At 56.0% G+C, this 9,678-nt stretch overlaps 1 long non-coding RNA gene across 3 annotated transcripts; it reads left to right on the forward strand.

Annotated features, from left to right (window-relative positions):
• The first annotated feature begins 294 nt into the window (after positions 1-294).
• LOC308247337 lies at positions 295-7,271 on the forward strand. Of its 3 annotated transcripts, XR_013960493.1 has the most exons (6): positions 295-2,924; positions 3,097-3,385; positions 3,993-4,157; positions 4,362-4,536; positions 4,686-5,062; positions 6,611-7,240. It is a non-coding gene; the product is annotated as an uncharacterized lncRNA (long non-coding RNA). The 3 variants fall into 3 exon arrangements; XR_013960492.1 differs by lacking the exon at positions 4,686-5,062 and having other exon boundaries at positions 6,697-7,271; XR_013960494.1 differs by lacking the exon at positions 4,686-5,062.
• The last annotated feature ends 2,407 nt before the right edge of the window (positions 7,272-9,678 follow it).

The raw sequence follows: 9,678 nt of genomic DNA on the forward strand, positions 1-9,678 counted from the left end.
CCTTTAAGTCTCTCATGTTTCTCTTAGCAATGGGCACAGCCAGCAAGTGCGAGTGTATAGGACAGACTGGCATGTGGTCCAGGGACAACTTGAAACAGTGAGTCCCATTAGATGTGCCAGCCCCAGCCTGAGCCTCCCTGGGGCACGGCGCCTGCTTGTGTGCGTCGGTGGCCGGTCAATGCACAGTCGGTGGCCTCTCGGTGGTCAGCAGGTGGCGGTGGGAGCAGTGGTTTCGTCCACCTGACCCCAAATAATCCTTTTCCATCTGGACCCTCAGTTCTTGTTACCTTCCAGGGTCCGTGGCTGCCAGCCACACGTGGCTCCTCCGATTTCCCTTCATTCCCATGGAGTGACGTGGACCAGCCAGTCCTGACTTGTCAGAGCCACCTTTCAGGATGCAGCAGATCTAGAACATTCCGTCACTGCAGAAGGCTCTGCAGCACCTGCACCCGCACCCGGGACCCATGCATGAACTTCTCCCCAGGGCCCGGCACTGGCCTGGCCAGTGTCCACAGTGGGCCTGCCCCCCACTGGAGGCCCTTCTGAGGCATTTGGTTTCCCTTTCCTCTGCTCTTGGGGTCACAGTGCCCTTGGCTGTAGTCCCATCCCCAGTTATGGCCAGAGAGCACGAGGCCTGCAGCCAGTGGGAGCCGTGGGTCTGGGCTGGCGGTGGCACCACCGTGGCCAGAATGTCCCGCCTTGAGGCTGGGGTCCCCCGGGAGCAGGGCCAGGGAGGAAGGGGCAGGGAGTAGGCAGGAACCACCCTGTCAGGGATTTTTGGAAGAGCCTGATGGCGACCCAGCAGCAACGTGAATGCCTGAGCCCATCCTCCCATGAAGCGTCTGCAAGGCTTGCTCCACCCTCCTCATCACCCCAACGCGGGACACCTCACGCTCTGAACATAGTTTGGGGGAAACTCCAGCATCTCCTGCTCGTTTAGCTGCATCACGTCATTTCTTTGTCTTATTCCTTTGCTTAGCAGGTGGCAGTTTTGCTCAGTGATTTTATTCGTGGCTGCCTGTGCTTAGCGATTATGACATGCTAATCATGCAAATGAGGATATTACTAATGAGGGAAAATTAATTCTGCGCCTGCTTCTGGGTTTGCTGTGACAGCTTTGTTAATGCCCGCATCCAGATACTGCCAGCGACTGCTCCTGGGCTGCCGCCAGGTGACACAGGACATTCAGGATAAAGGTTGGGGACCCAAGCACTCAGCCACTTTCCCTGCAGAGCGGGTGTTGCAAGTGGGCATTGCAAAATCCTCTTTTCCTGTGACCATGTCAACAGTTTGTGGTGGGAGGGGACTCACCCCACCCCTCCGAGTCCCCTCCTGAGCCTCACCGCATGCACCTTCTAGGATTTGAGTCCCAGCCCTCCTGTTTTCCAAGGGCTATTTGCAGAGCAAACACAGTCCCTCGTTGTCCCCTGCGAGGGCCCCTTCACCTCCCAGTCCTGCTCTCCAGGCAGCAGCTGGGTGCAAGCAGCCTTCCCCGCTGTGGGGGCTCCTCCTGACACCAGCGGGGCAGATACTTTTCCATGTGCCCATGCCCCGCCCCTCCCTGTGCTAGCCCACCGTCCTGGTGCGCTACTGCTGTGCGAGCTCCCCGCGCTTCTTGGAGCCACATGTGGAGGTGGGGCCATGCTGCAGAGCGGGCTGAGTCCCTGCCGTGGGACTTGACTGGCCCTGACTGGGTCTCTTTCTCCCGCCCTGACATCTGCGATTGTGCCCTGACACGTCCCACCTGTATAGACCCTCACGATTGTGCCCTGACACGTCCCACCTGTATAGACCCTCACGGTTGTGCCCTGACACGTCCCCTCATGGTTGCGCCTTCCCTGGGAGGCTCCACCCAATCCCCGTGGTGTCCCTCCATAGCTCCTTCCTGGCCCTGCCCCATAGCTCCTTCCTGGCCCTGCCCCCTAGCTCATTGCCTGGACCCATGCGGTTGGTCGTGCAGATGGACAGATGCCAATCTCTGCTGGCTCCATGGGGTGATTAATATGTAACTAAACCACGTGTAACTGAAGCAGCTGTGGTTGTCAGAGGCGGATGGCCTGGCCTCTTGGGAGGTGTCGGGGAGTCAAGGCTGTGGGCAGGGAGCTCCCCGGGCCCAGCGTGCGCCCTGGTGGACTAGGCCACCGCTGCCCCGGTGCGGTGGTCAAAGGCGGCCAGGGACGCTCCTTCCTTCCCTCTCCTCCAACCGGGCAGCACCCAGCTCCTGCCGTCGCCTCCCCTGGAAGCCTCGTCCTCGGGCCCCTGGCGCGGCCACCTTCCTCAGGCCTCTTCTCCGCCTGCTCTGCCCTGCCCCTCCCTGGCTGTATTTTTATTTGCCATCACAATGACCTCCCACAACTGCACTGCACGGTTTCCCAGCCGCATTTAATGTCTGACTTCCTCCACAGACGAAAACTCTTCCTGAGCAAGGACGCTGTCTTTGTCGCTGCCATTGCCCAGGTCCCTAGGGTTCCCGGCTGCAGGAGACAGGAGACCTCGGACCCTGAGAAAGAGCGAGGGCAGCTCCCCCCACTGGGCAACGTCACTGCTGCTAGGCAGGACTCTACCCTCGGGACCCTCGCCCCCAGCAGATGCTCCGTGCCCAATGTGCCTCCTGAATGCCCGGGATCCATCCTAACATCGTCTGCTTGTGAGGTTTCCACAAGAGCTCTGCCCAGGGTCTTATAACTGGGGTCCCGGCTGCCCAAGCCACCACCTGCGTTCTCTAAGCTGAGGTGTTTCGCATTCGTGGTCAGAGGGCTTTTCAGGGTGGAGAGCATATGAGGTGTCTGAAGCCGTAACGCGTCTCTAAGCCCCACGAGGAAGATCCATGGTGCAGGGCTTCCCTGGGACTGCCAGCCCTCGCCCCACACTTCTCCACGTCTTCAACCCACGCGTGTCAGAGGCCACTGCGGACCTTCCAGGAGGTAGGTCCCATAGTGCGAGCCTCAGCTCCCCAGGACCTGGCTCTGCGGAGGGCGGTGCGGAGTCCATGCAGGGGAGGCCGAGCGGGGAGGCTGTGGGGGGGCCCCCTTGCTCTCTGGGTCAGCAGTGCTTTTAGGAGGGAAGGATCTGACCCGGGAGAGGAATGTCTTCCAGGTGGAAGGCAGAGCAGGTGCGGGACATGCAGATGGACCGGGAGGCGTGTTCAGGACAGGGTGGCGGTGGCGAGCAGGCTGGAGCCACAGGGCCGGCTGCTGCAGGAGAGGATGGAGGACTGCGAGGGGTTCCTCACAGGTGATGGTGTGGCAAATAGACTGAAGATGGCCAGTGGGCAGGGGACCGGCTGAGAGGCTCCTGTGTGGTCTGGGTCAGGAGTGAGGGAGTGGTACCCAGAATGGAGGGGACACAACGTGAACTGGGGACCAGCTGGACAGATGGGGAGCAGGTGAGTGAGTCCGGATGCCTGCCTCCTGGCCCGGGCAAGCAGGAGCATGTGGGGCTGTCAGTGAGGCCAGAAATGTGGGCAGGAAGCAAATCTGCAGGGCAGGAAATAAATTCAGGGTTTTAAAAAATTGTGGTAAAGCCCGGCTGGTGTGGCTCAGTGGTTGAGTGTTGACCTATGAACCAGGAGGTCACGGTTTGATTCTTGTCAGGGCACATGCCTGGGTTGTGGGCTCGATCCCCAGTAGGGGGTGTGTAGGAGGTAGCTGATTAATAATTCTCTCTTGTCATTTATGTTTCTATCTTTCCCTCTCCCTTCCTCTCTGAAGTCAAAAAAAAAAATTAAAAAATTAAACTTATGAAAAAATACACATAATATAAAATGTACCAACTTAACCACTTTTAAGGGCACAGTGTAGTGTCATTAAATACATTCACATTGTTACGTGACCATCATCTCCGCCATCTCCAGAACTTTAACTTCCCAAATGGTAGTTCTGTCGCCATTAAACACACACACCTCTCCCCCCCGCCCCGCCGTCCCCCCGCCCCAGCCTCCGACTCCCACCGTCCACTCTCTGTCTATCCACCCTGTTGCTTCCGTTCCCAAGGTTACTTCATGGTCCAAGATTGCTGCCAGAGCACCAGCCATTAGGGTTACATTCCAGCCAGAAGAAAGAAAGGGCAAGAGAAGTTACGCTTTCAAGAACGTCCTGGAAGTTTCCCAGGCCAATTCTATTTTCATCTCATTGACCTGAACTTGGACAGAGCCACAGGTCACTGCACGAGGGGCTGGGGTGGGGGGGATCTGCATCTTGGGTGGCCACAGAGAGAGCTGGAAGCCAGGTCTCCCCTCATGGAGGAGGACGGGCAGAATGTCTGTTAGAGGCTGTTGCCAAAGAGAGAGGCGGGAGAAATGGAATATTAGAATGAGAAGGTGACTAAAATTTGCTGTTGCTTCATATTCTTTTTGGAGACAGGATGATGACAAAAAGGACAGCGATGGATGTTGACCCTTAAAGAACTGACCTGTCTGAGCCAGCCTGTGCCCTGGAAATGCCCATGCGTGGGAAGAAGGGAACAATCTGATGTCTGGTCATTGTGATTTCATCCACAGCAACCATAACCCTCTTGTGATGTTTACGACCAACTGGCGTGAGTCAGAACCCCGAGGGCCGCCCACACCATGGCTCAGTGATGTCTGATGCCCTTGAGGGTGTCTCCTGGGTGGTCTCCACAGCGGGCACAGCCGGGACTGGGAGCTGTGGGCCAAGCTGAGTCATCACGTGCCTTGTGCTCTACAGAGTCCGATGTGGACAGAGCCCAGCTGCGCCCGAAGCGCTGGGCCTCTCGCTGACCATGTAGGTTTCTGGGCTCCATCACAGACGCATCGTCAGAGCCTCTGGGTGCGGCGTCCAGAATGTTGCCTTTTAAACGAGCAGGCTCTGAAGTTTGAGAACCAGTGTCCACTGGGACAGACATAGCCTTAGGTCCTAACATACATGTATTTCAGGACAAGGGCCAGAACTCTCGTCTCCTGCCTCTGATTCTGGGGTTTCCTCCTCAGCAGCATTGCTGGGAAGCTTCATAAAGCCTGTGCCCGTGGGTTGTGACCAGCCCCTCAGGTGGAGCTAAAGATGCCCCTTGCACGGTGACCTCGTGCGGTCACTGTAAAGGTCAGGTGAGGCATCAACTTCAAAAGTACTTCGCTACCATAGAGGTGGCCCAGGGGAGGGCTTGTGTCCATGGTGATCATTTTGGCGTTTTTTGAGGGTGGCTGTATTTTTGCATATTTGATTTTTTCTTGAACGATTTAATTGAGACCAGGAAATAGCCTAGGCCGGCAGGTGGGTGTGCAGTGGTGCTGCATTTTGGTTTCATGTCCATTTCTCAGACGAGTAAGAGGTGGAGCCTGGAGCAGGTAGAGGCCCACTCCTCCATGCTAAATGCTGGCTGTGAGGTCCCTGAGGCTGAGGAACCAGTCTGCCCAGCACCTGCCTCTCCTGCCTCATCACTGGGTTGGACGGCCCTTCTAATTGTCCATATAATTAGCTGTGTAGCACCACCCAGACCCTCCCGGAGCCCGGGATCTGTCTGCCGCTGAAACCGGCCCAGCTTGCCCTGCTAACAGCTCACGCTTTCCTGGTCACGGAAAGAGCACAAATATTACTGGGGAATCAGTCACCAGCGTAGCCAGCAGCAACATTCCAGCAGCAGAAACTGACGCGGGGGTCTGTCTGGTGGAAAGTCTAAAGCCAGGGGGAAGAAAGCCCTCTTTTCCACGCGGCAGTGAGCTGTTGGTGAAGTGCTGGGTTGACAGGCTAAGAAGGCAGGAGGAAGCACCCTGCACTGGGTGGCAGCAAGCGCTGTTCCAGGCCTCCACCGGCTCTGGGCGCACAGGGGGACTGTTCATGCCCGGGCAGTCTCTGCGCTGGGCAAGGCCAGCATCGGTGACAGTGGACACAGGCTGACCTGAAGTAGGCTCATGCCAGGCCAGCATCTAAATGACTGGCAGATAAGGGCACTCAATTCTTCACAAGCAGTTTCCAGAGTCAGAGCTGGAAGGGTCCCTAGGAAATCCCTCCCTCACCTGATTCCTTGGGACTGTTTACTCACCTGTCAGCCTGCGGGCAGTCATTTCAAAGGCGTTTTCACCACCGAACCGAAGGCGCCCTAATAAATACTTGCACCTGTTTCTATGCACCCCCAGAATTCTGTTTGTCTGCTCTGGGGACGCGGGAAGGGCATTGCCCATTTCTGCCAACAGCAATGGTCATGGTGCTATTGTGTGAGCTGATGTCGAACCTGCAAGAAACAAATAGGTGACCAAGATGGCAGTGAGCATGACACGACTGAGTGGTCAGCGCCGGGGCAGAACCGGCCCGTCGGGTGTGGCTTCTGTCCTCACGGGTGTTTCCTCCGTCTCAGTGATGTGGGCCTGGTGAGAGTCAGGACCGTGCGAGTTTTTCCTTGCTGACCACAAATGAATAACCCGCCGTTTAGGAGGTCGGAGGTTGCTGAGGGCTGCGTGGGCTATAACTGAGGTGCTGGCAGGCTGGCTCCTCTGGGGACCACAGTGGAGAATTTCCTGCCTTTTCCAGGGTCTGGAGGTGCTCACATTCCTTGGCTTGTGGCCCCTTCCATCTTCAAAGTGAGCGGCAGCACCCCCTGGCCCTGCCGTCATTACGTACTTCTCTGACTTCTCCTGCCTCCCTCTTTCCCTCTCAAGGCCCCTGAGATCTGCCCATGTAAGGTCGCCCAGTTGGCACCCTGAATCTCCTGCATTGACAGTTCCCTTTGCCCACGAACCCTAAGGTACTCAGCTTCTGGCATCAGGATGTGGACGTCGCTGGAGGCCGTTGTTCTGCTGGTCAAGACAAAGACACCGTGGGCCTTTGCGAGGCTCTGCAGCCATCTCCAGCCACTCGCCTAGTGTTCAATCTGCTGGGCCATGAGCCTGAACCCCCCAGTGCTCGGCCAACCAGAGCCCTGCTCCCGCTTCAGCCCTTCGGAATCAGGGCCCCCACTGGTGAAGCAGGAGAAGCTGCCACTTTGACCATCTTCCCCTGTGACTCCCATGAATGAGGGAGTGTGAGAACCACCAGTGTATGGACAGAGCTGGTTAGCAAGGCCGACACACTGTAAGACCGAGCAGAGGAAACCTCGGGAGCCCTCGGTGCATGTCCTTCAAAGAGCCCATCTGGCCCTGGCCAGGAGCTCAGTTGGTCAGAGCGTCATCCCAACACCCCAGGCTGTGGACTTGAGCCCTAGTCAGGGCTCATACAAGAGTCAACCGATGAATGCAGAAATAAGTGGAACAGCACATGTTCCCCTCTCTCTTCCTCTCTCTTAAATCAGCAAAAAATAAAAAAAGTAAAAAGTACAGCTGGGTACCCTGTCCTCTCCACTTCTCCTGGCACCAGCTCGGCTTGGGGGAGGGTGACACCTCACGAGTTCCTGGACCTTGGCCCGAGGTTTGTATGGAGCCCACTTGAGAAGTGAGGGTGTGGTAATCCATGGTGCTGCAATAATGAGGGCGTGGGATTAGCGATTCTTAGGGCCCTTAGGGATGGCCCATATTTAAGAAGTTCCTCACCTACCCAACTACCTGAAGAGTCTGCATGTTTTCTTTGCTTGTAGATACTTTTTTGTTTTAAACCTGTTTTCCGTAAGATTCTTGGGCATTTCCCATGTCAATAAAAACCTGTCCTCCACCTAATTCATACCAACCGCAGGGTATATCATCACACGACTAGGCCTTAATGGCCCAAACATGCCCCTTTGGTTGGGTCTCTAGGTAAAACTACACGTTCTTCCGGACCAGGCTCCTTGGTAACAACCACATGTGGGAATGCTGGTCTGTGGATGGTGCTGAGTCACGCTGTGTCCCGTGTTGTCCGTGAGAGAATGTTTTACATGGACGTGTCTAGGATGTGTCAGGATCACCAGAATGTCACTGTTTTCGTGAAGATCTGTGATGCTGACCCCACAAAGGCTTCCACCACGAGTAAATGGCACAGACAGCATGTGCATGGCTGGCATTATTCTGGCAGTTTGTTGGTTGAATGACCTGCCAAAGTCCAGCTCCAAGCTCAACTCCTGGGAGAGGACCTGGGGAGTGGGGTGAGGTGTGTGGGGGGGCAGACTTTTCTCACCTTTTCATCTGTACTGACTCAGAAGCAGGCTCCGGCCAGGGCCCAGCAGCTCACCTCCGGGAGAGCCAGTCGTCCACCTGCTGCTGCTCACAGGCCTTCATTCTTCTTCATTTGATGTTTCAGTTGAGGTGTAATTGACATACGACATCACAGTAGTTTTAGGTGCTCAACATAATGATTTGGTATTTGTATATTTTGCAAAATGATCACCACAGTATTTACTTAACATCCACATAGTGACACATTTAATTTTTCTTGTGGTGATACTGTATGACTCCCTCTCTTAGCAGCTTTCAAATCCTATATAATAAAGAAGGAATATGCAAATTGACCATCATACTGTGACAAAGATGGCTGCGCCCACAGCAGAGGCGGGGTTTCCGTAACACAAGATGGCTGCACCCAAAGCAGAGGCCGAGTTCCTGTAACGAGCCTTAACAAGCAATCAGCAAGGACCTGTGGCTGTGTGGCGCTGGGCCGAGGCAGGGGACTTGAGGCTGCGCCCCCCCCCCACCCGGTGGGGCTTGACAGGAGACCTCAGGCTGCGCCCCCCACCCCAGCGCCAGGTCTGGGGACCTCAGGCCATGCCCCCTGCCCAGCAAGGCTTGACAGGGAACCTCAGGCCACATTCCCCACCTGGCAGGGCTTAACAAAGGACCTCAAGGTGTGCCCCCCCGCACCAGCCTGGCTAGGCTGGGGGACCTCAGACAGAGCCCCCCGCCTGGTGGGGCTTGACGGGACCTCAAGGCATGCCCCCTGCCCTGATGCCGGGCTGGGGGACCTGAAGGTGCGCCGGGGGACCTGAGGCTGTGCCAGGGTACCTAAGGCTGCGCCCCCTGCCTGGCACCAGGCCAGGGGACCTGAGGCTGCACCCCTCACTTGGCAGGGCTTGACAGGGGTGGGGCTGGCCAGGTCTGGATCTCACCCAATGGGGGTGGGGTCGGCCGGGTCTGGGTCTCGCACGATTTTGAGGTGCTGTGGGTGGGCAGGGACTTAACTCTAGGTCCCTGCGGCACGCCCCAGACTCTGACAGGAGGAAGATTTTCATATACATTTTACTAATTTTCTTTCATGTCTGACACTTCTATCATAGAGAAAGGGCAAATAGCAATCTTAAAATATTTCCTCTAATTAATTACCTTTTAATGTGCACGAATTTCGTGCACCGGGCCACTAGTATATAATACAACTAGAGGCCCGATGCACAAAATTCGTGCAAGGGGCTCGGCCCTTGCAGCCCTGGCTTTGTCCAGAAGGACATCTGGAAGGTCTTTCACTGTCTGGTCTAATTAACATATTACTCTTTTATTATGGAATCTTTTTGTTAGTTTGTTTTTTATTTGCTTGTCTGTTAACCCTCACCTGAAGATATTTTCTCTATTGACTGGGAATTGAACCCACGACCCTTCGGTGCGTAGGCTGATGCTCTAACCACTGGAACACTGGCCAGGGCGTTCCCAGGACTCCTTTGTCTTGTAACTGGAAGTTTGTGCCTCTGACCCATTTCCCCGCCCCCTCCCCAGATGCTCACTCCCTGGCTGGGTGTGGCCATGGCAGCATGCCTTGCGGTGGGTTGTGGTCAGGCTCCTGCAGGTGGAGGTATGTGAAAGTCAGTTTTACAGCCGCCCCCCCTCGCTCCCCA

Source organism: Plecotus auritus (assembly GCF_963455305.1).
Source record: "Plecotus auritus genome assembly, chromosome: 4".
Classification (NCBI taxonomy): Eukaryota; Metazoa; Chordata; class Mammalia; order Chiroptera; family Vespertilionidae; genus Plecotus; species Plecotus auritus.